The sequence below is a fragment of the Corapipo altera genome, unplaced genomic scaffold (assembly GCF_003945725.1).
Source record: "Corapipo altera isolate COAL_440 unplaced genomic scaffold, ASM394572v1 2, whole genome shotgun sequence".
Lineage (NCBI taxonomy): Eukaryota > Metazoa > Chordata > Aves > Passeriformes > Pipridae > Corapipo > Corapipo altera.
In genome coordinates, this window is record NW_020884890.1 from 12,140,555 (window position 1) to 12,164,983 (window position 24,429).

Sequence of the window (24,429 nt, forward strand, 5' to 3'; positions counted from 1 at the left end):
GGCTCAGCACTAACCCCTCGGGCGGGCTCCCTGCCCCGCCATAGCCGCCGGGCGGAGGGAGTTTTTCCGAGGGGAACAGCAGTTTCCGTGAGTCGCCGTGTTAGACGGGGCCCGGGCGGTGGGGAGGCACCGGCAGCAGCACGGGCTGGGGCGCCAGGCACTTCTCCACCGCCGGAATTCCGCAGCACAGCCCGAGGAACAGGGCTTTTGCTCCGCAGCCACCTTTGGGGCGGCCCCGCGTTGGTAGTTAACTTTCTTGCCGGCCCTAGTGGAATGCGGGTCTGCCCGCGCAGCGCTGTCAGACGCGGGGTCCGTGCTGGGGATCCTTGTTGCACACTTCAGGATTCCAGTGCTGAACGCGTCGCACTTGCACACCCCACACGAGAAACTTGGAAGCTAACCTACTGAGCTCTGCCAGACCTGTGTGTCCAGATAAAGACAGCAAAAGGGAGGCAGGAAGGCACACACAGTATTAGTCACTTCCCCAGAGGCAGTTCAGCCACAAGCTGAGCAGCGGCTGCTGCCCTAAACCCGGTCGAACACTTCCAGCATATCTCCAGTGCTCTACTTAAACTTGCGCAGTGGAGCAAACACAGACAATTGCAGGGTTAGTTCGGTGTTAACAAATGCTCACATGCTGGTGTATAAGCATGTGAAACATACAGCTTGTAGTCGTTGATACGAGAGAAAAATCTCAAGAATTCGATGCCATAAAACTTCATTAAAAGCTGGACCACTCCACAGATTTATCTGAAATAGCAACAAATACAAGGCAGCTATGCACTAACATGTATTCCAGCTAATTTTTAATTTGAAAATTTGATTAAAGGTTATTTTTACTCAAACTTTTCACCACCTTTTAAAAAAATGAAACTTTAAAAAAAAATACTAAAACAAAAGCTAACATTTTTTGTGTAAATCTCTGTGATATTTTTAATCGTTTTCTTTATAAAAATGTAAGTATTTTTCTCTCCCTTCAAAGTTAATAACTTTCACCAAAAACATAGCTGTCAGCTGGGCAATGACAATAATATTCTCAGAAATAAGTCTAGGGAATATTTTTCAGTGAAAATACTGCACCCAGACATGTTATTTTCAGATGTTTACAGAAGGTGCTTCAGTGTTATGTTTATAATACAAATGTGGTCCAGAGTATTATCTCAATTTCATAAATGGATTTGTTTTCCAGAACTAATGAAAAATCACAGAATTATTAGGGCTGGAAGGGACCTCTGGAGATCCCTTCAGCATCCATCCAGTACAACACCCCTGACAAGGCAGGGCCACCTAGAGCAGGTTACACAGGAACTCGTCCAGGTGGGTTTTGAAAGTCTCCAGAGGAGACTCCACGATCTCCCTGGGCAGCCTATTCCAGTGCTCTGCCACCCTCAACATAATGTTGTTCTTCCTCATGTTGAGGTGAAAATTCTTGTGTTTTCATTATAATTCTCAGTCAGTGGATCTGACAAACTATAAGTGGCAAACTCCTGAGAAAGTAATTCCCACTTCCAGGACCATTTTTAGGGGAAAACCTTTTCATGCACTTATAGAAGTAAAAGCAACAAAAAGACTAGGATAAATGCAGTGAACAGATTTGAACCCTTATTTAAAATCACAGCTAACCCAGAGTCAGAGTTGCAGTTATTTGATCCTTTGAAATTTTACACAGAAAGCAGGAAGCAGAAAGTCTGACACACAGTTCCTCCAAATATAGCTCAGTTATTAGCCTTAATTCAGTAGGACAAAAGTGGAATGCTCAGTAAAAGATTCATCAAATCAGGTTTTTTTCTTTTTAGTCACATAGAACATCAGTTGAAAAAATACGCTGCCAAGAACATTTGCAGGCACTTATCTGGTGACTTAGATTTACATGAGGAGCTTCATTGCACGTGCCTGAAAGTTTGACAGCTTCTCACCAGAAGTTGTGCTAATTCCTGAATTTTCCTGGTATATGAAACCCCTGCCTGCTTCTCATCCAGTTGTAACCATTGTAGAACACACTGAAGCCACAGTTGGACTTTTGAGCCTCCCCAGCACATCCACAGTAAAAACATTATTACAACAGGACCAACTGCAGAGTAGCACAGATAAGATCTAAGATCTTCTAGGATACTCAACGGGAATCTTACCTCCAGTTTCTATGATGCCTTTCCAAGGTGCACATGCATTGGAAATTTAGACTCTGCTGTAGAATTTGCTATACTTGAACTATGAAACGCAGCGGCTACAGCACTAGAGGGGCAGAGCACTGGTCACACAGCAAATGTTACCACTTCTAATAACGAAAACAACCACCCCATGCTACACCTGCCACAGCACAATTCTGAAATGATTGAGCCACTCTTGGGGTTTTCTCAACAATATACTATTCAAGCCATTCTCAGCCCTTAGCCTTGTTGGTAAGACTGCCAAGTTATTAATATATCTGTATATTATAAAGATATCTAAGTTCAGGAAAAGATTGCATTCTGCAGTTTATTCCATGTAGTGCACAGCTGGCCACTGGCCTATTTGCCCTGCAAGATCCTTAGTAAAATAAGGCTATTTGGGGAAATACTTGTTTAATTAAAAGTCAGTTAAATGTCTTCATCCTATCAGTCAAATTCTCTGTCTTAAGAGATAGGCTGAGTTATAAAATACAAGGCCTGTACCTATTAAGAGAAATGTGCAAGTCAGAAATTAATGAAAAGGAGATAAATAACATATATGAAATTTTCTAAAGAAAAAAAAAGCTTTTCATATATGACTATCTCAGTCTTTAGTAAGCCGATTTGAGAGTTTTTCCATTCTATAAAAGTAACTTACGATCTAAAATTGTCACATGATTTCAGCAAAGAAAGGCTTAAGTAATGGTAATATTTTCTTTTAACATTCTTTCCAGTTATATCCTGTGTGCATGTTCTGACTTTTCCAAAACTAGGCAGGGGTAGCACTTATTAAAACAAAATCAAGGTTAATCCCTCTTATATTTAAACTATTTCAAAAGTTCTAACTTTGACCCTGCTAACTCTTCAAACACTCCACTTATTCTAAGTCAGGAAAATAAAAGGAGCCAAGAAAGCATTTGCAAGTCCAGTATGATTCACAGGACCAGAGGCAACGGACACAAACTGAAACACATGAGGTTCTCTCTGAACATCAGGAAACACTTTTTCACTGTGAGGATGACCAAGCACTGTCACAGGTTGCCCAGGGAGGGTGTGGAGTTTTCATTCTCGTAAGACATTCAAAAGCTGTCTGGGCAACTAGCAACTGCTTGAGCAGACAGATACATACTATGATATGGTTAATTATCTTGATCTTTATGAATCCAACTCTATCCACTGACTTACTGATACTTCTGTCTTGAGATTGGAAAAACTCCTCCCCCCTCCCTGGCCACTGAATTCAAAACCTAAAGTGACTAATTTTTCACTAATTTTTAATTATTCTAGTTCTGCAAGATGGATGAGGAATCTGCTCCTACAGACTTGACATGATATATCTCAGGGCTTTTGAGGTTGGCATCACCTGCATTCTGCTAAATACATGCCCAGATAGTTGCAGGCAGAGAACAGGCCTGGCAGTGAGGAAGGATGGGGCTCTCCCAGAAATTATTTTGGTGTTTAATTTTATGTGTAGACTGAAGGTCTTAAATTCATTCTGAACTGCTTTTCTGTCTTTTGCTTTATACAAAAACCTTACAGCTTTTGTATATAGCTGTTGTGCTATAACAACAGCATCAGTGAAAGAAAAAGTATTGAACTGCTTATTTCTGCAAGATATGTATGTTTTGAGTCTTTTCTAATACCAATCACTGCTTTTTCCTCTTCCCACTAACCGTCACCCCCCTACACACAGGTACATCTACCCTCAAATTAAACACTCTAGAGGTGACATTGTAAGAGAAAGGCTCAACAGAAGTAGTAGAATGTAGTTTAGTTCACATTCCAATAATATCTTTAGGTTTTTTCCAATTTAAGTTAGAGGATTTTAACTCAGTTGTTTATCAGCCATGGGTTCAGACCAATCATTGTAGAATTCAATGTATTTTGCAGTACACTGTAAGTTAATGTGTAAGTATTGAAAGAGGAGTGGAGGAGGAGAGCAGTATTTTTGCATGCACAGAAAACAGTTAAGTCACTTAATGTGTACGTGGAAATGCCAGCTCAAAGCCATCCCAAACTGACTATTATCACTCAGAGAACAGGCCCAGCCTTGTAACAAAGAACTACAAATGCCCTATGCTTACTGGCAAAAAAGCAGTGCCAAGAATTAATCAGAACCTATACCTTCAACATGGACAAGAGACAAATAAGGAAACCTAATACTGGTCTACAAGTCAGAAGTGCCATGGGGAAAACCTAGAGAATAACTGCTTACTCTTTCTTCCAGCAGAAGAACTAGGAAGCGTCAACTCAAACAGGCAGATAGCCAAGCAAAGAAGAGCTACTTTTACACACACACCAAGTTGGGGAATTCATTGTCAGATGAAGCTGTAGGTATTTCCATACACCTCCCCCCAAGTAAATAATGCGAGAAATCCCCATCTAAACTTATTAAATGCAGAGATAGAGATATCACCCCAATTTAAATTTCACAATAAAAATTAGTGAAGGCTTAGGGGAGCATTCCAGACCATACTATCATATCTATGCTTGCCCTATCTTTGCATTTTTCCATTAGCCAATACCCACTACTGGAGACCAAATATTGGTCTCAGCTCCTCAGTCTGATGGTACAAATACCCTGTTATTTCAGCAAGCAGAACATGCAATCACTAATTTGTTCCTTTCATGCCAAACCCTTCCCACTTCCTGCAGAAGTATACATGCAAATGCTCCTCTTCCTACAGATTCCCTCTAATCACATATTCCTCATCCCACTATAGACCTATAAACCACAGGCTTCCCATACAAATAGTTCACAAGCTTATCAAGGGTAAGGAAACTATTGGAAGAGGCTTCCCAATCTGACAAAAAAAAAAATAAATACTGCTTTACTATTGCTATTACTCTTGGGTACAAGGAACAACTGCTGCCTTTTCCATCCTGTTACCCTAAGCATCTGATGCTTTAAAGCTCTTAGAGGAATGCTGCCATTAGGTCAGTTTCTGGCAAAGGTCCATGAAAAAAAAAGGAGACAAGGTATTCAGCAAAGTGACGAGACAGTTATCACACACACAGCCCCATTTTCATCAAATTAGCATGGAAAGGCTGGAGAAGGAAGTTTCCTCCATGTCCTCGTGCACTCTGCTTATGAGAAGAACTCATGCAAGAGAGCTGCAGAGAGTATTCCTCATCAGTATCCACCTTTAAAATGTCCCAAAGTCACCTCAGGACAGTAGTGCTATCCTGTCCACTTGCGCAGTGCGAGGTGGCCAAGTGCTGAAGCTGCAACTCGCCGAGCACAGCCACAAATGAAAGTGTCAATAGAGAACTTACTGCTGGATTTAGACCTTCCTTCACCCCAGACACCTATCCAGCCCTGCCCTTACATCCCTGAACTGCCTAGCAGCCATCAGGATTCCAGTACTCTGAACACTTATAAAAGCCAGTTGAAGGGTGGAACAAGGAAAGGGACCCTTGGGAGCTACTTAACCCCGTGTAAGTTACTTACTGCATTAAGCCCATCTCCAAAGGCAGACAAAGTCAGAAGGTCACAGAATATTCTTCTCCAGCTCTGGGCATCTTTCCCAGGAGAGCACAGCACACCACAGACACAATGGCCTCAGCCATACAGCAGATGGGACAGATCATGAGCTATTATCCAGCTGTAAAGCAAATGTGGAGAGCACAGCGTGTATTCCCCCAGCTAAGCTCTCACTCACCTTAACCCCTAAACCATGACCCAAATATTACATGTGAGAATGGGCCTGCTGCCCAGGCTTTAGCTGTCAGACTATTAACCCTTAATGGCATGGATGATCAATTGCCAGGGATTGGGCTGATGTCCCAGGCCTATTTAGTTCACTACTAATGACATGGTTGATTACTCAGGAAAGTGCCTGATACAGCAATTGCAATACACAGCTTTCAGGTCAAGTGTTCCAGGCTACTTAACATGTAACCAAACCTAAAAATCCTTTCAAGCATGGATGAGCCCAAATAACCTTGTGTCTTTCAAGGTCCTTATAAGAATAGAGCAATCTTACCCCCCCCTTCACACACACACATTTACAGTCTTTGCCAGGTACAAGGCAGAAGTGACTACAAAAATGCAGCATTTCTGCAGATCCCAAGAGCAGACAATACCACCTTTTGTATACAACTATTTTCTAAAATTTTTTAAAGATACCTGAAGAATGCTGCCCTAAGGGAATTCTCATTTACAGTACAAACTTCAGACCAGAGTACAAGGATGAGGAACTCTTACTATATCACTACCTCAGGCTGTGCTTGCTACTTTTCAATAAGCTTCTTTTGGAAGGTCTAATCTGTACTTCCACATGGGCCTTCAGAGACACTGATCTTAACCTAACATAGAGCTTCAGCACATGTATATAAGTTTATCCTTTCCAGCTTGTGCAGCAGTAACCACGTATCCCTTCATTGCTTTGCACGGGGCAATGCAGGCAACAGAACCTGTGCTCAAATCTGAACAAATCTGTAATTTAATATGGTACAACTAATGCAGTTGTATTGTGCTGCTAGAAGCAATAGTTTAGTTCTTTAGGGAAGCAAAGTTTTAATTGTACCTAGCAACTGGGCACTAGAAAATACTAAATTGCTGTTCTCTGATCTGTAGAGAACAGTTGAGGAGCATTAGGCTATCAATCTGCTTTCAGAAAATAAAGTTAAGTGTCTCTTTGATCCTGAAAGAACATACAGGTTTTTTTTTTTTCAAAGTTTGGATCTAAAAGGTAGCAGCAAGTAAGAAGAGTTACAGGAAAGTTTCATTTTGAAAACTTGAATCTATCAGGGTCAATTTTTTAAAAAAAAAATCTTTTCTCAGTTTATGACTAGTTAAATAACTGGCTGATAAACCTGTGAACTTGTTTACTGACACCACATACAAATTAACCAAAAACACTTCTAGTAGCTCTCATGTCCTGTTTTTGGCTGGGATAGTTTTCTTCTTAACAGCTGATTCAGTGATGTAGTTTAGATTCAGTATGAGAGCAGTGTTGATAACACTGATGTTGGGGTAAGCACCACTTAACAATATCCAAAAGTCAGGGACTTTTTAGTATCTCAGGCTCTGCCAGTGAGGAGGGGCACAAGAAGATGGAAGCATGGTTAGGACAGCTGCTGATCCGATCTGGCCGAAGGGATATTCCATACCATAGCACATCATGCCCAGTATATAAACTGGGGGAAGCTGGCCATGGATCATTTCTCAATCTAGGCATCAGTCAGCAGGTGATGAGCAATTGTATTATGCATCATTTGTCTGTCTTGGGGTTTCTCTTTGTTGTCTCCTTAATGTTACAATTACCGTATCTCATTTCAATTCTCTTATTTCAACCCATGGCTTTTACCTTTTTTCCTGTTCTCCTCTCCATCCTACCAGGGCAGAGGTGAGCAAGCAGTCGTGTGGTACTTAGTTACCAACTGGGGTTAAATCACAACAGATACAAAAGAGTTTAAGTCTCTAATGTTTTTTTTTTCTGGACTCTGGTATCTGCAACATTCCTCACTGATAGAAAAAAAAAAACAAGCTAAGACTAGGGCAAATTATTTCCTATTTTGTCAGGGTAAGATGAAGTACACAGCTTTAATGATCTTAAGACAGTTTAAAAATACCTTTTCAATCAACTTACCAATTTCAAAGTAAGGACTAAGCATTTGATTTATTTCAGTCCATTCATCTCTTTCCACCTTTCCATATAAATAAAAAAATGACTGAACTTCATTTTAGGACAGATTTTAATCATTCTTCACCTGGAACTATAAAACTAGTACCACTGTTGCTGGAAGAGTGCTCCTTCAGCTGTGGAGAACTCCAATCTCAGGGGGAAAAAAAGCAGCTATTACTGCTCTGGTGAGAAGCCTGAGGTATGAAGCGTAGCTCAGGGTTACCGAAGATATGAGCACACATCAGTACTTCAGATTTTCACCTCCAACATACTTCAGTTAAACAGCAAAGCTGGCTTAGCACTGGGGCCTTCGCTGAACTCCACTTACCACCTTTTCTGTTAATGTGAGAATTGAAAGGGACATCAGCTTCAAAGAGGAAAAAAAAAAAAAGCTTTTACTTCAGCCCTGTCCTAATCTCATCCTCCCTACAATTACTAACATACCCACTACTTCATCTATTTTACAGCCCACGTATCATTCATTTTTCAAAGCTTTTTTAAATGGACATAGGTCATAATTGCCAAGTAGTATTCAAATACAAATCAAAATCTCCTCAGGAAATTCCCAAGAAAACTGCTGGAAAGGCTCTCTATCCTTCTCCTGTTCCTTATGCGGTCATCCTCAGACAGAATACTGAACGAGGCAGACTTTGTCCTGCTCAATACAGCCATTCTTCTGAGCATCAAACACCACTTTGTCCTCCGGAGCTTGCAGGAAGTTTGAGACAATGGCAGAGAAGTACTGTCTTCATAGCCCTGATAGCTCAACTGGACTATCAACTAAAAAGCCACATGATGTTCAAAAGAAAATGGAATTCATCATTGTAATTTTACCTCCCCCATTTATATCCTCAAAGGGAAACAGACAATGGCAGACAAGCAAAAATGCTTCCAACACCAGTTGTAACACCAAAAAGCAGGGAATGCAAATCATCAGACACATGCATTTACATAGCATACAAAGGCCTCCATCTGTGCTCCACTCACCTGAAATCATCATTTATCTGTAAATTCATTCATACTTTGGATTATAACTCAAACTTTGTCCTCTAAACTGTGGGAGGGGGCATGCAGAAAAACTACTAAAGTCAGGGCTAAACACCCTTCAACTGAAATACCTTTCCTTGGGCAAAGTCAAACCAACACCTGCTCACTCTACTGTGTCCATGTTTAAATATCTTAAGGAGCATCTTTCTCTACCAATTGATATTTCAGTGCTGATTTTTAACTGGCAAAACACATACTCAAACTTTATATGGCAAACTTATACAATTAAGACCTTGTCTGCTCCAGATGGCAACTCCAACACCAGCACACAATATGGCTGCAGCCACGGCCACACACTCCTCTGCAGAATGGCAGCCTGACAGCACAGCTTACACTGAAATTCCAGTTCACTCGGATCTGGTACTTCAAGCAGGCATCACACCAGCACTGGCACTCACAGAGCAGTGTGGGTGCTGTGGCAAGATAACCACTGCTAGGTTAGTTTGACTCACTTGTAACTCTTTCACCAGCAAGACAAGTTCCTCAACAAGACAAACTCCCCACCTTAACAAAGACCTTATTAAACCGTAGCAAAGCATTTATGCAGAGTCTATTCTTCTATCTTCCTTGCAGTTGCAAGGTACTCCTATTGCTTGTAAGCCCACCACTCAATTAAAAAAGACTGCTTTTTTACCCTGTTACTAAGAGGGATACATGGCAACATTCCAGAACAAAGTTTGTCTAACCACTGATTTCTTGGACCACAGCCCAACAGCCATGTGACACTTCTAAGCTCAACACTAATGACGGTTAGTGCAAGATTTCACCAGACTAAAACACAAAAAAGCAAACTGCTTTCATGCTCTTCACTGCACAAATCTCCAGTTAAAGCTTTAAATCTAACAATCTGTTTTGTAAAACTGAAGTTTAATGAAGTGCTTTTGCACAGAGAAATCTCATGCCACGTGTTCCAAATGTATCAGAGTAACCCTTCACAATTACTCCCCATCTCAATCACTTGTATAAAACATCACTCCAAAAACCATACCAGAACTAAATCCACAAGTGGTTTACAAACGTATCTCCCTCCTACAAAGCAAAAAAGCTACTTGCCATTTTAAAACTGGTTACAAAAATGACCTTCTTGCATCACTTTCACTAGTCTCACATTCCAAAACCTCTGGAGTATCATGGTTAAAACATTTGTTCATGTTTGCAAATACCAGACTTTCTAGACTAATACACATTTTTCATCCACAACCCATTTTCTGTGGCCATACAGGAACATTCATCCAGAGTTTTGCAGCTCAATATCCAATACGCCTCATCACTGGCCACATCTACATTTTTCTGATAAGTGAGGCAAATCCTTTTCATTATTAAAACAATGCTTCTTTACAGGGCTTCACCACAGAAATGCACAGTAACCCCCTTTTTCTAATGCTGCCAATCCTACATCCAAGACCATCTCCAATGAATGTGCTTTGGGTACCTGAAGTACCACCCAAAATCCTGAAACTTCATTTGATCCCCACATCACAAGACAAACCCTCACTAATTTTACTGGATATATACACATGGCATTATCTCCTTAAGAGCTTTCACATTTTGTATTATCAGCCCAAAGGATAAAAAGATGGTACCTTTACAGTCCAAAGCACATACCACACTCTTCTGACTCCACAACAAAGTCATGCAAATCCTTTTGAGTATCTAACAAAGTACTTACCAAATATTGCTGTTGTATTAAGCATCCCTGTCCTTTGCATCTTTTCAAGCTCCATAAGAGACAGAGACAGACCTAGCTCAGACTAGCAACTTCCAGACTTACCATCCAAGCAGCTTCACTAGATGCTGCCAACAGCACCCAGACTTTTCACAGAACTGCAGTGGGCAGATGGAGACCAGTCCGTTCCCAATTCTGAAGGATGGGATCACCAAGTTTGTTGTCCTGGCATCATTTAAACACTATGTGGAACATCATGTGTCCAGCACGTGCTGCAAAAGGCAGCACAAGGCCACATTGCCTTCGTAGCTCTTGCAATTAACAAGCAGTCAGGGAACACCGTGGTGTGATACACACCTGATGGGCAACAGGCAAGTTTTTCACATCCTCATCTTTATTAAAGAGAAAGCATGTACAAAACATGGCACATGGAAATACCTACCATTCTGAGAAACACAGAAATAAAGCCTGTTGAAAGAGATGAAGGGAAAGCTGTTCTGTAGTAAATTTCTGAAGATTCCAACATTCAAGAGACTGATTTACAGCTGCTTGCTGAAAAGCAGCTGGCCACTGCTTATTAACAATAACAAACCATAGGAGATGCTCAGTGAGGCAATACACACCTGGAATTTTGTCAGTTCCTTAGCATACATTTTAGTAATCTATTGGACACTTATTTTAAATTTCAGTAGTTCATGTGCTGTTCCTGGTAGTGTTTTGCACTTCATACTGCTCAGGTAGAAAATTGGGTTTTACATGGTATTTGTCACTTATCACAGGCACACTCCAGTTACAGGAATTTCTCCATTTCTCTAGAGAGCTGCTAGCACCCAATGCTGTTATTTTTGGCTGCAGACTTTACGGTTGTTTTTATGTATTTTGGTGGATTTCAAAATGATTCAGTAACTGTAGCTCTTTTAATTGTTAGTTATTATGCCATTCTTGTGTTTCTTCCTTCATAAAGTGTTTCTGACAATTGGGCTTGACATTTTAAGGCAGATGGAGTCATACATAGTTGTCTTGAAAATCCAATTTACTTGGTGACCAATTTATGAGCCTTCATTCCTCTGCGGAAGAGTGACAATTTGACAAATACAGCAAATATGCTGCTACTGTGATACAGCACTGGTACTTTTCAACTGACTGTCTAAAGTACAAGGTTCTACTGTACATGGTCTCTTTTCCCACCACTGACCTCTTTTCCCCACACTGCAAGCAGCTAATATTGCCAGTGTGTTCCCCAAGGAGCAGTTCCACTGTTGCAGTACTAGTCTTTCCATGCTTAAGTGGCAGTCAATAAAAACCCAACTCCTTGGTTCCTCAACTGATACAAACTGTGATGCGATCTGCAGACATTATATTTTTCTTTCTTACAAGTGTTTCAGGTTTATGCTTCCATAACACCATTACCTTCTATACTTTCTCCCATTAATGCTCAACATCCATTTTGCTACTTTTGCTGCTACCACCCTTCCTAGAGAGGGCAGCTCAATATTTTAGTAAGGCACTATTTTAGATATGCAGACAGTGATTTTGGTCTATATGCAGTTTCTGAAAACAGCATCTACTAAACGAAGTTGCAGCAGCTGTTTCAGCAGGTTGTAAAAGCACAGCATCCCACTCTGAGCCACAAAAACTTTTCAGGTGTAACTTCTTCCTGGTTACTGATCATCCACATTTGTCAGACAGCTCTGACAAAGTGTCCAGCTCATCACTGCAAACAGAGAGCAAGAGTGAAATTTCAATTTGCACATAAGCACACAGCACTTTGTATAAATTGTTACTATTTCTGTTAAAAAAACCCCAAAACTAAAACCAAAGACAGTACAATACTTTTCTGGAAGTTTAAATCAAATATTTTGGTCTCATCTCAGATTCCGGATCCGTATTAAGTTTTTCAACAGGGAATTCAGGTTCGGGATAGGATCATCACAGATGAGACAAAGGCAATACAGAAAACAAATATAGTAGGAAACATCACTGTTTTCTGTAGTTTATAGATTGCAATACAAAAATTAATCTCAAATTCTCTGTTGTATTTCAGTAATAAAGTACATACGTTTGAAAGCTAACAGCTTAGGCACAGCTATCAGCACACATTGTGCTTTGGGGAACAAGTGTTTTTAAATGCCAACTATGACTTAACATATCATTAATCAATTAAGTATATTAATAACTGTCATAATACAAAAAAAATTTATCTGTAAGCACAGTTATTTTAGGCTTAAAATGAGAAAATATTTAGAAGTTTTTCAGTTACATACCTGAATAAGCTAAAAGCTTCTAAAAGTAAGTTCCTACATTTTGGTCCATTTTCCTGTCAAAAAAAAAAGTTTATTAGTTCAGGAAAGTTTTCTTCCATCACCCAGAATTACAACTTGCCACCTATTTAGGCTCTTACACAGACCAAACTGCATTATTCAGTGTGTTGGATTAGTATCAATACACTAAGTCCTGAGAAACTAATTAGAAGACTCGACTTCAAATATGCTACTTCTAATACAACAATTTACATGTCACCTCCTTCTTTTAAATGGGGCTGACAATAATGCAGTTTTATAAAACAGTATTTTAAGAGATTACCATTACTGAAACCAGTTTTGCTGAGTTTCAAGGTACATACAGACTATGAAATGGATCACCTTCCAATGCTTCACCCGTTCTGGTGTTAAGTCTAAACTCAGAAGCCAGATTCACATGTGGTTCACATGGGATAGGTTCTTCACTGATCAGACATACCAGTGGTTTTAAACTTTACTTGGTTAGGAAGCTTTGACATTTATTGGCATTCATACCTTCAACTGAGAAGCAGCATGCAAGCATCTCAGCAAAGACATAAAATGCACTGGTTAGTGACACTAGCAAGGTTTGCTACTTCCAACTTTTCTCTACATCAGCCATGTAAGTCATACCACTTCCTACTTGCAATAGTGCCTGTCTAAACAATACAGCATTTTATAGGCAGCAGTGCTGCACAAGAAGTTTCACTCATACAAAACCTGTTCTTCAAGAGAAAGTGCCGGTAGTTAGCAAGGTATTTAAAGGTACCTGTCTTGAATAACAAGTGGAATAAAGTTGCATATGTGTAGTAAGACGGGAAAGTTAGAAGTTCTTACACTAACTTTCTAACTAAAACCAACCTGTGAATATACTCAAACACCAGAGCAATAAAGTGAGTTGCTTTTCTTAACTGCTCACATCTGAGCGAGCCCTAAATAAACAGTCCTAAGAGGGTCAAAGTGCAAACATCATCACTAGCTTTCAAATACCAGCAACACTTACTTACCATACCTGGCTACAGCTTATTTACCTGCTATAAGGCAGGGTACCTCCAATTACAGGGGTCTAACACTTCCCTCTCCCCGTGCTCTTTAAAGATGCAAGCGTTTGAAACAGTACATATTCATGTCAACACGGACCTGAGATGGGTTTAAATAATGCACCAACATTCTTATTCACAACCTGGCGCGTGCTGGCACCTGACTTGCACACAGGGGTAGCAGTAAAAGTAACACCAACTGGGATAGTGACTGAAAGATTAAGTGCTTTCATCTCAGGAGCCAGATCCATACAAACTTTCTCAGCAATGTATCAAGTCTGGCAGTTTTATCACTATACACCACTTAAATACCAGTGACTGGGAACTATAACACCACTCATACATTCATGTATTCCACAAAATAAGCTTTATGTCTTTCATTTGCAATGTACCGAAAACAGAATGCATTACTTTAAACCAAAAATTTCCACTGCTGCATCAATAAATATTACCTCTATCTGTTGTAATTCCTGTTGCCAGGAAATCTTCAGGATGCCTCACATTCCAATTACTAGAAACTGTTCATGCACTCTAGAAATTTGAGTAAAATAATAAATTACAACATGTTCATACATACTACAACACAAGCAAGAACAACTGAATTTTACTTTTGTAACAACTGGTTGTAAGCATTTGAGTCAAACTAAATCAAATACAGATCTTTTCTTTCAAAAAGGTGAGATTATCAACTATACTTTTAAATAAAAAAAAACGCATTTATTATTAAAAAATTGCAACATTCGCATATTTACATTAACACGTCTCTAGATGCTCCATTTATTTTCTTTGTCTGAACACTTTCTTACATCAATCGCCCAATAAAGTGCAAATTCACAATTAAAAGCCATATTGAGGTAATATTTCAGATTTAGCATGAACGCTTCAGATAGGCATTTTACCAGCTCCTCTGACACAAAAACTTTGTAATTCCTCCAGCCTACACAGTTTTAAACCATGTCAAACATGCCTAAAATATAATGATATCTTTTATGATTATTTTAAAGCTAATGGCTTAATGATTATTTTAAAGCTAATAATTTGGCAGCTACTAATTTGATCATGCACATATTACACTAATCCACTTATCATTAATTTATCTTTACTAATCATTCAAAACATACATAGCTTTCAGGAAAATCCACTTGTGTGTAACAAGTATTCTTCTACATGTGATAGTGCTTCCATGAAGTGCTAAAATTAAAAATAAGCAAAAATTATCTTTTAAATTAGAAAACATCTCTTGCTATGGTCTAGCATCATCTGTCATGTTACTATGTCAGAAACTATCATCAAGCACTAAAAATTGACTTTTTCATAAATTCAGTATTCTTCTGGAACAGTTTTTAACACCCAACAAGCTGAAATTTCCTATGCACTAGAAAAGAGTTACCCTGAATTGGTTTGGAACTCTTTTGCAACCATGACAATGGCTGAAGACCGAAGACATTCAAGCTTTTTATTCAAAAATATCTGAGTGGCCATGCATTTATTCACAATACAGTACTGCTTGTCCGTTAGTTTGCAGGATCATTACCTCAGTAATTACATTTAAATATGGTCAAGTATGTATATTAACTCAAATACACATCCAAGGCAGACAGCTAACTCACACCACCTCAACAATCAGTATAATTTAGCACAAGTTAACCAAGTGATTTGTGACCTGGTTCTTCATGTTAATATAAATGCCACATCAAAAGAAATGCAACTAAGAACTGACCTATGGGCTGACTAACTCAGCGAAGAGCACCAAACCTTAAAATTATCAAATAATTACTCATCGGTTTGATGGCAGCTATGAAAATGCAATGTGCTGGTTTTTCTTTTTGCCCCACTTAGTAGCCATACAAAGAAGACAACCCCACGGCACTTAAAACTCCCCACACTTTTAACAGACAAAAATATGGAAACCAATTAAGAAACGGAAGTATTCATTAACTTGGTCAATAACAGAAATGTAGTATTACTTCTAGAGCAACAATAATAAAAATTCCAGAACTGTTACCTTAATGCACAATGTACTGGACACAACAGAAAACCTCCTCTCCATCATACCTAAAAGCAAAGAGTGAACAAACTTAAAACTTGAAATCAGTACGTTCATATTACCAGGTCAATAAGTCACACATTATGAGACAACTGTCAACAATCTCTACCCAACAAGTTCGCTGAAGAAAAGCAGCAAGAAATGCAGTTTTAAGTAACAAAGGAGTTGTGAGTTATATCACCTTTCAATCTCATATTAAAAGCATTGTACAAATAAGTGCATGTACCTGCTGTTAAACTTCATTGTAAAGCATTTTCAATGAAAATTCATCATTCCAAGATTTCAGTCCTCTAAGTAGAAGAACTGATTTCCACTGGTTTAAAAAATTGTTTCAAGCAGGTAGCAAGTATCAAAATCCACTGATTCAACCAGCAGAAGAAATGCATGATGAAGTATGTTTTACCATATACAGTACTCAAAATAAGCATGTTCCCATAAAAATGTTCCTCACTCTGCACTACACAGATCAAATAAATGCAGCAATCATGGAAAGATAACTCATCACACACTTTGATTCAGTTAACAAAAATAATTTAAGCTATGGAAAACCTCGAGTTAAGCTTCCACGTAGTGGGTGTAATAAACATTTTTACTTTAAACCTCAGTTATTCAGTGTGAGGATTACTACTGGTTTGTAAAGAATCAAAAATTTTACTGTTTAGCAATCTCACGTGTGACTCAGGCTATCATTAGACAAGCTAATTTAACACTGAATGAATGCACCCGACAACTTCCTACATGAATCCAGCCATATCCTCCTCATCTTTACTTGCAGATAAGAGCCTAGAATCATAGCTGGGTTTTTTTATTGTATTTCCCGTGCTTCCAGAAGTACCACAGCTCAGTGAGATCAGCACTGCAAGAGGGGGGAAAATAGGCTTCTTAAGCCCACAGGAAGCTTTTTGGGGAGGTGGGTTTTTTTTTTTCCTCTGTTTTCTAATACATGTCCACTTATTCTGCTGTGTCACTGTCTAAAAAACAAAGGAAACATCGTTAGTTTAAACGTTAATTCTATGATTTACATTAAAAATCAAGTAAAGGTTATGTTTGGGTTTTTTCCCTTGGTATGATACGTGAATTTCACAGTATTTTTACAAGCCTTCTGCAGTAGGACAATCCCACGACGCCGATGGCTGAGCCCTCCAAAACATACAGACAACACAAACGCGTGGACGAACCCTGTGCCACAGGAACAAGGCGGCTCCGCCTCGTTAGACGAGACCGAACCTTTTACTGCAACGAACACCTACCTCGTTCTCACTGGCATGTTTTATTTCATTCCTCTGCACTAGCCAACATTTTAGAAGGTTCCCAATAGGGGAGGGTTGCCCCGCCCGGTGGCTGAGAGCACCGCCAGGCTCTGCATCCCCGCACCGGTCTCTGCCGCACCAGAAGAGCAAAATGGCGCGGGCCCGGCAGCGCCATGCGGGCCCCCGGAACAACTACCGCTCCCAGCGCACACTGCGCCGCGGGACAGCGCTTCCGGTGGGTAGCCACCCGCGGGGCGCCCTGGGACACGTAGTCTGCCCCTGCGTCCCCTCGCACCCCTGGGGCTGCCCGCGGGGCGCCGTGCACGGGCGGCCACGGCCCTGCGGCAGGATTACGGCCAGCCCTACGCACGGCTCCGAGCCTCACCCGCCAGCTCCATCCTCGAGTACTACGCGAGCGGCGCCGCGGGCGACCCTCCCGAACGGCCAAGCGCAGGGAAAAAGCCGCGGCACACCCCCAACCGCGCCGGGGCTGCGGCACACCCCGCAGTCCTGAGCGCCTTACCGCATAAGCCCACACAGAGCGCTCCGCAGAGAAAAAGGAGGTGCCACACCCCTCGCCAGCCTTATATATACGTCGCGGGGTGGGAACGAGGCTAGCCACGCCCCACGCTTACGAGCCGAGGGGAGGAGACTCGGGGTCGGGCTTTGCTCATGGGGGGGGGGGGGGGGGGGGGGGTCCCGGGCGCCGGGGGGGGGGGGGGGGGGGGGGGGGGGCTTGATTCCTCAGCGCCCGGAGGGTGTCGGCGGCGCGGCAGTGGCTTCTTTGCGTTCCCTGCGCTCTCGGCTCTCGGGGCATGGCGTGTTCCCCGAGGAGAAAGGGGCACTTGAGCCTGGCTATCGATCCCGGTGGTGTTCGTACGTTTTGCGTTGCAGGTTTTCCGCATAAAACGGAGAGCGGTTCTATGTGAGGTTTTTAAAGTGAGGGCAGGAACCAACCTGATGCAGATCCGCCTCTCAGACTTAAAAATATATGTTTTTCACAGAATCACAGCGTCATTAAAGTTGGAAAAGACCTCTGAGATCAAGTCCAACCTATGACCTAACACCACCTTGTCAACTGAGTGCCACGTCCAGTCTTTTCTTAACACCCCCAGGGACAGTGTGAGGGTGGTGAGGCGCTGGAACAGGTTGCTCAGAAAAGTTGTGGATGCCCCATCCCGGGCAGTGTTCAAGGTCAGGCTGGATGAGGCTTTGAACAACCTGGGCTAGTGGAAGGTTTCCCTACCCATGTCAGGGAGATTGGAGCTGCATGATCTTTAAGATCCCTTCCGACCCAAACCATGTTATGATTCCCTCTATGCCACCTCGACTTTAGCTGCTGGAAGTTGTACGGTTGCACCTCAGCCAGAAAGGGACTTATTCTCCAGATGAATCTATCTCTTGTACTGCTGTGGAAGTGCTAGTGAAAGAAATGGGAGCAGGTACCTGGGCTACAGTAGGGATAGCAGGAGCACTACAGCCTAGATGATTAAACTGATGGGAAACCACATCCCAAAATCTAATTTATGGGAGTTCTCACTAATTGTTTATAAATATTTCTTTTGGATGCCTGATTATTGAGAGGTATCAGTCAACTTAGTTGAGGAAAAACAAGGAAGGATGACGAAAAGCTCAAAAAATTGCTCGGTGTTTTGAGAAGTTATTAACAGTATGACAAAAAAACCCATGTTCCACAAGGTGGGCTCTTAATAGGAGGGTTTAACTTTTGGGAACACATAAGGGAAAAGCAAGTTGTGAGTCTAAAGTGCTAAAATATCTGGCAATTTTATTCCTAAAATTATTGAGAATAATACTACCAGAAAAACTAAACAGCTGACAAATTTTAAACAGGTATTATTCTGCAGCCCATGGCAGGGGAGGACACTCATTTTCTCTCTGCTTTTCTTCTTCCACAACCTGTTTTACCTATTTGAGATTCTCCTCTTGACTGCAAGGTGCAACCAGCCCACTGCATTTTCTGCTGTAGAGGAATGAGGAAAAAGGTCTACAATGCTGCCTCTTGCTCTGAGTGCCTCCCACCAGCACCTGTTTCAGCTGCTGTTTCTGCAGGAAAAAGCGAGAAGCTGTGAGCACCTGGGAAGAGTAGCTAGTGCTTCAGGCGGTGCTCAGCAGCCAAACTTGGGCAGAGACAAGCAGTTTATGCTGTTGTTTATCTATCCATCTGACCTATTCAAAAAGCCTCAAAACTGATGTTTGCCACAGGGCACCAAAAATGTTGACCCACCCTTCCTTAGTGACATTAAGGTTAAAGAGAAGCAAAGTAATCACAGAAATTAGTCACTACTTGATCAGCCCTAAACAAAGACAGCAGCCCCTAAAGCTAAAGCCCCTAGAAGTGCTAAATAATCCCATGTTTTCAACAGCAGCTGTGGGGGGCTTTTACGGCATGTTATTCTCTCAAAGAATGGAATTTTTTTTTTGGGGGGGGGGAAACAAGACAGATTCATAATTTAAACCCAAAGTACATTACATGAAGCATGAACAAGTCTTGCAGAGTATACCACCTAAGGAGTCCTTCTGCTGTGCCTTTTGCAACCGGACATGTCTATCTTGTATTGGCCTTTTTAGCCACCAGGGTGCCTGTAACAAATGTGGGTAGAGCCCTTCCCAAATCTTCATTCATGAAGCCTAGCCATGATGATTACATAAAGCATGAACAAGTATTATTTTGGTTTGCATTTGATAATAAGAAGCCTATAAATAATGAGGTGACTCAGGCCTGTCCAGAGCTGCAAGATACTGCTCTGTACTGTGAGCTTTGCAGACAAACACAGCTGTGCAGTCACTGTGGGGAGCCTCACACCTTGCAGTGCTACTACACACTGGCTTTTGTAATTTAGCAGAGGAAACTCTTCATCTCTCTATTAGACTGTAAGGTACAGGTTTACTAGCAGTACCTGAGTGCACATTGTATGTAAACTTTTTATCCCCAAAGAAATGTGTCTTATATTTCTCAACATCACCCAAGTCTGCTAGCACTGGAGAAATCTGTAGGTCAAGTGAAGTACATCTTCATTGCAGGCAGGCAACAATTACAATTACAAGGCTGAAAATAATTATCCAAACCAAAATGAAAATGTACACCAAAATTACAGTTTGTATTTCAAAGTAAGGTTCCTTCTTTTGCCTTTCTTTCCCCTTCTTCAGGCTTCCACATATTTAACCTATATCCCAAGTGTCTGGATGAGGGTGTAAGATATAGAGCAAGACCTGATCCTCAAATGCCACTCCCCAGAGAGATCCTAAGGCTAGTATGAACCATAAGCCTGTTTGCCATAAAGTGTTAGTTTATAGATGAGTCACTTCTGAATTTAGCTCACCACACAGCGGCGCGTTCATGCACAGCATCAGCACTGTCGGAAGGGAGTGTTGGTTTTGAGATCATGGGGGTGCAGTGGATTGACTCTGTTGAGACCTACAGAAATATATGCTGGCCTGAAAGGTTGGTGATGTGATTACCCTCCAGGGCTTTTCAGTTCCAGGCAACTTGCTACAAGTTCTTTTTCTTGTTTTAAACTATTTCTTTCTTCTCTTGTTCTTTCTCCTTATTTCTGTCTCCCCCCTGCCACTTCTCCTCTGTTCCTATTTTAAGTTTGGCTTCCTGGAATTTCTCCAATAGCATTGCAGCTTTGATGGCTCACATCTCTTGGTTTGGTTTGGTTTGGGGTTGTTACCAGTGCATCCTTTGAGATACTGAGTTCCCTTTCCCTCTCACTTCCCCAGCAGGAAGTCTACTGTATGCAGGTTTAATTTCTTCCTTCTCAGAACAGATAGTACTAATTGTAAAATCCTGGGCTGACTCTGCTATATTTCACATTATGCATCATAAAATGCATGAGTTGGGAAACAACTTCATTTAGCTTATGAATTTGACCCTGGATTTAACGTCTTACCAGAATTTTTAATTTGAGCTTCTAAATTATCTATCTTTGAATTTTTAGTCACTTTATTGTCACAGAAATATTAGTACTCTTTTTTTTTAATTTTTATAATAAGAAATGAGATCATAAAACCTTTAGAATAGTTGTATGGGGTCAGATCAGAGGTCTACCACCCCCACCTCCCACTAGTATCCTGCTTCCAACTGTAGCCAAAAATAAATGCCTAGGGAGGGGAGTTGGGATAGAACAAGCATGTAGGGATCCTTTCCTGAATATTTGCCCAGCCTCTGGGAATATAAATCTCAGAAGCCTCTTAGGAGTGGGTTTGGGGTTTCTTTTATTATTTGTTTGGGTTTTTTGTACATGAGAATTTAACAATTCTCTATTAATTTTCTACCCGTAAATTTTTTCAGTCTTCCCTAGAGCCTGTATAAAATTTTGGCATTCCCAACAATGGGCAGGGAATACCAGAGCTTAATTAGCATTATAGTAAAATGCTCCTCCTGTAGTTCACTTTGCATCTGCTGTCTGTTTGCTCTTTGCAGTTTTAGAAGAAGCAGTGAGCAATGCATCCCTCTGCGCTTGTTGAGCCCCTACTCCATAATCTCTTCTTCAGGCTGAGGAAACCTCGTTTATTTAATCATTCCTCACAGGGGGATTGGTTCCTACCTTTGACCTTACCCTCACGGATCTTCTCCAAATTTTGTTTTGTTTCGTTTTGAGATGGGAGTCACAGAGTGTACAGTGCATTCAGGAAGCAGTTCCTTTATGGGCTTATGCAGAGGTGTGATGATATTCTCCATTTTCTTCTTTGTTCCCCAGCACTTCCTAAACTTTGGTTTCCTTTTCTGGTTGTCACTGTGCATGGAACTGACATTTCCACAGAACCACCTGTCATAACTGCAGGATCTCACGTCTGAGCAATAAGGGTCAGAGTCCACCACTTTACATTTGCTGTTGTGTTTTCTTTCCTCAATGAGCAGTGCTTTTTACTGATCTATGTTGAATTTCACATGTTGCTGTTATACTCACTCAGCTTTTTTAAGCTCCTGCATTTACTTTTGCGTCAGCAATGACTGATTACTAGTTTTTTTACCCCTCCGCATGCCACCTTTTTTAGATCAATTCAGTAAGTTCATCAGTACAGGTCATGCACATTTCTGAGGTAGTTTTCTTCCACTCTAAAAATGAACTATTTACTTCTATCCTCTGTTTCCTATCTTTTATCCCATGTCTGCTTAGTTTACCTAAAATCATTTGCTAAGAGGCTTTAAGGAATCTGTGCATTAGATCACATTAGCACTTGCTTGACGATGGCAAGCATGACATGAGTTTACCGAGTGTTCTGACCATTGTCCTACAGAGGATACTTATCTAGATGTGCACTAATGATTTTTTAATTATTTTTCCTGGTACAGATGTGAGGCTTAGTGGGCTGAAGTACATTACAATTGTTTGCTACTTGCCCTTCTTTAGCACCAGCACAATTTAAAGGGGAGCTCACACACAACAATTAGCAGTTCACATGTTTCACTGGTTTCATTTTATCCTGTTGAAACTGCAGCATATTCAAGAACTGTGAAGCAACTTCTCTGGTGAAAGCTTCAAAGGGAATTTCCCCAGATTTTCCACACTGAACACAAGAACAAAAAATTAATGCAATTGCATGGCCTGATTTTTTCTGAACAGACTTCCTGTGCCTCATGAATTTGAAAAAGCATATATTATTAGTTTTGATAGACTAAACAGTGTTATTCTGACATGTATTTTGTGATCTTCTTTTTACCCTTTTACAAGCCCTGAATGGTGATTTTGCACCTTCAAGATAGTGTTCTCAGTTCATCTTCATACCCCTTGTGAGGATTTAATGCACATTGATGTTTCTTTTAGTTTCATTTTTAACAAGCATCTTCATTTTTAGATATGTCCCCTTTCTGCAGTTGAGTACAGCTGTGGTGGATATTTGGGGTTTGTGCTACAAAGATAATCTAAGTGTACAATACTTGCTTATACTGACACATTGGGTTTATTGCCATAATCTAATCAGTTTATTTATGGCTAAAATTAATGATAAAGAATAACTAAGCTTTATACAAGAAAAAATCTCAAACCCTCTGCACTTGGTTACTTTAAAGAAACTATCAAGTTGTATCAACATGTATTAAGACAATCAAACTAATTAATATTAATACTTTAAGTTAAATTGACTGATTTTCCCTCTATTTGCAAAGGAAATTCTGTGTACTGTCTCTAGGAGTATATAATTGTAACTATTTTATTGTTTAACAGAAGTGCTCATTATCTTGAACTACTGCAGCATTTCAGTATGCCCAAAAATACTTGAGGGAAATTTCAGTCTGAGTCTTTGTTAGTAGTTGGGAACATCATCTTTCTTGTTAAATCTCCTCTATGTTATTCTATATAAACAGCATATTTCTAGAAGAAAATATGTTTTATTTAATTGCTATATAATTGCTCTTTATCTTATTGGCTTTTGCTCACTCTTAAGAGATGAAATGAACAGACTCGGGTGAGATGAAAGCATTGAAGTGGAAGTACTGTAGCAAGATGAGAGAAGAGCAACCTACTGTTTAATGTTGTTCTCATAGATTTACAACACGGCTGTTTGTTAATATAATTTGTAATCACTTCATTAATTTAACAGGCACAGGGAAAATAAGGCTTTTCTGTCATATTTATATGGCCTTGGCAAACTGAGGGTCAAATCCACTTTTAAATAGGAAATATATCTTCACTTTCCTTAACAAGAGGCTTTATTTGGTTCTTAGAGAAGACAAGGCTATTTGATTACTTTTACCAGAACTATTCTTAATATTGCTATCTTTAAGAGCCTTTCTTACAGAATCAGGAAAAACAACACATACTCACTTCGCTCTTTTTAAAATCACGTACCATGTGAAGTATTACAACAAAATAGAAGTTGTAAAACTGCATTCCAGTATCTGGAATTGAATCTGGATGTGATAAGTACAGATCTCCGGGAAAGAAAGAGGCACTCCCTTTGAAGTTGATAGTACTTGGAAGCTTCTTTAACTGCTTGGAATGTTTTCTTTGATAAAGTAAGACAATAAAATAGGCATTCATATTATTTTACTCGTAGTATTCATATTAAAACACATGCAAGTTTGGGGGTTTTTTAAATAGGAAAGGTGCAGGAAAATGTAACTACTTTAGCTACTGTGCCAATATATTAATTTTAATAGATGTGATTTTGCATCAGGACTTCACTTTGGATGCTGCATAAGTCTTTCTTTATATGAAGTTTGCATAGACACAGGTGTTTCTCAGTTCTTTTATTGTAGAATTCTGTTTCCATATTGCCTTGTTTTTAAAAACAGCAAGTTTTCCACGATAGGTTAGCAGGTTTTGTGAGTGTGTCTTGCTCTTAGCAGCTCAGTTT

General features: G+C 40.4%; 1 long non-coding RNA gene and 1 other non-coding gene across 10 annotated transcripts; both read right to left on the bottom strand.

Moving 5' to 3' along the window:
- Positions 1-10,863: 10,863 nt before the first annotated feature.
- On the bottom strand, positions 10,864-20,460 carry LOC113947798. 9 transcript variants are annotated; one of them, XR_003527872.1, is made up of 7 exons: positions 20,451-20,460; positions 16,580-16,590; positions 15,815-15,864; positions 14,931-15,000; positions 14,262-14,340; positions 12,755-12,807; positions 10,864-12,204 (listed from the first exon to the last, which is right to left on the bottom strand). It is a non-coding gene; the product is annotated as an uncharacterized LOC113947798 (long non-coding RNA). The 9 variants fall into 9 exon arrangements; XR_003527876.1 differs by lacking the exon at positions 14,931-15,000; XR_003527873.1 differs by lacking the exons at positions 16,580-16,590; positions 20,451-20,460 and adding an exon at positions 17,630-17,648.
- On the bottom strand, positions 12,358-12,428 carry LOC113947960. The gene has a single exon (XR_003527938.1). It is a non-coding gene; the product is annotated as a small nucleolar RNA SNORD50 (small nucleolar RNA).
- Positions 20,461-24,429: the final 3,969 nt, after the last annotated feature.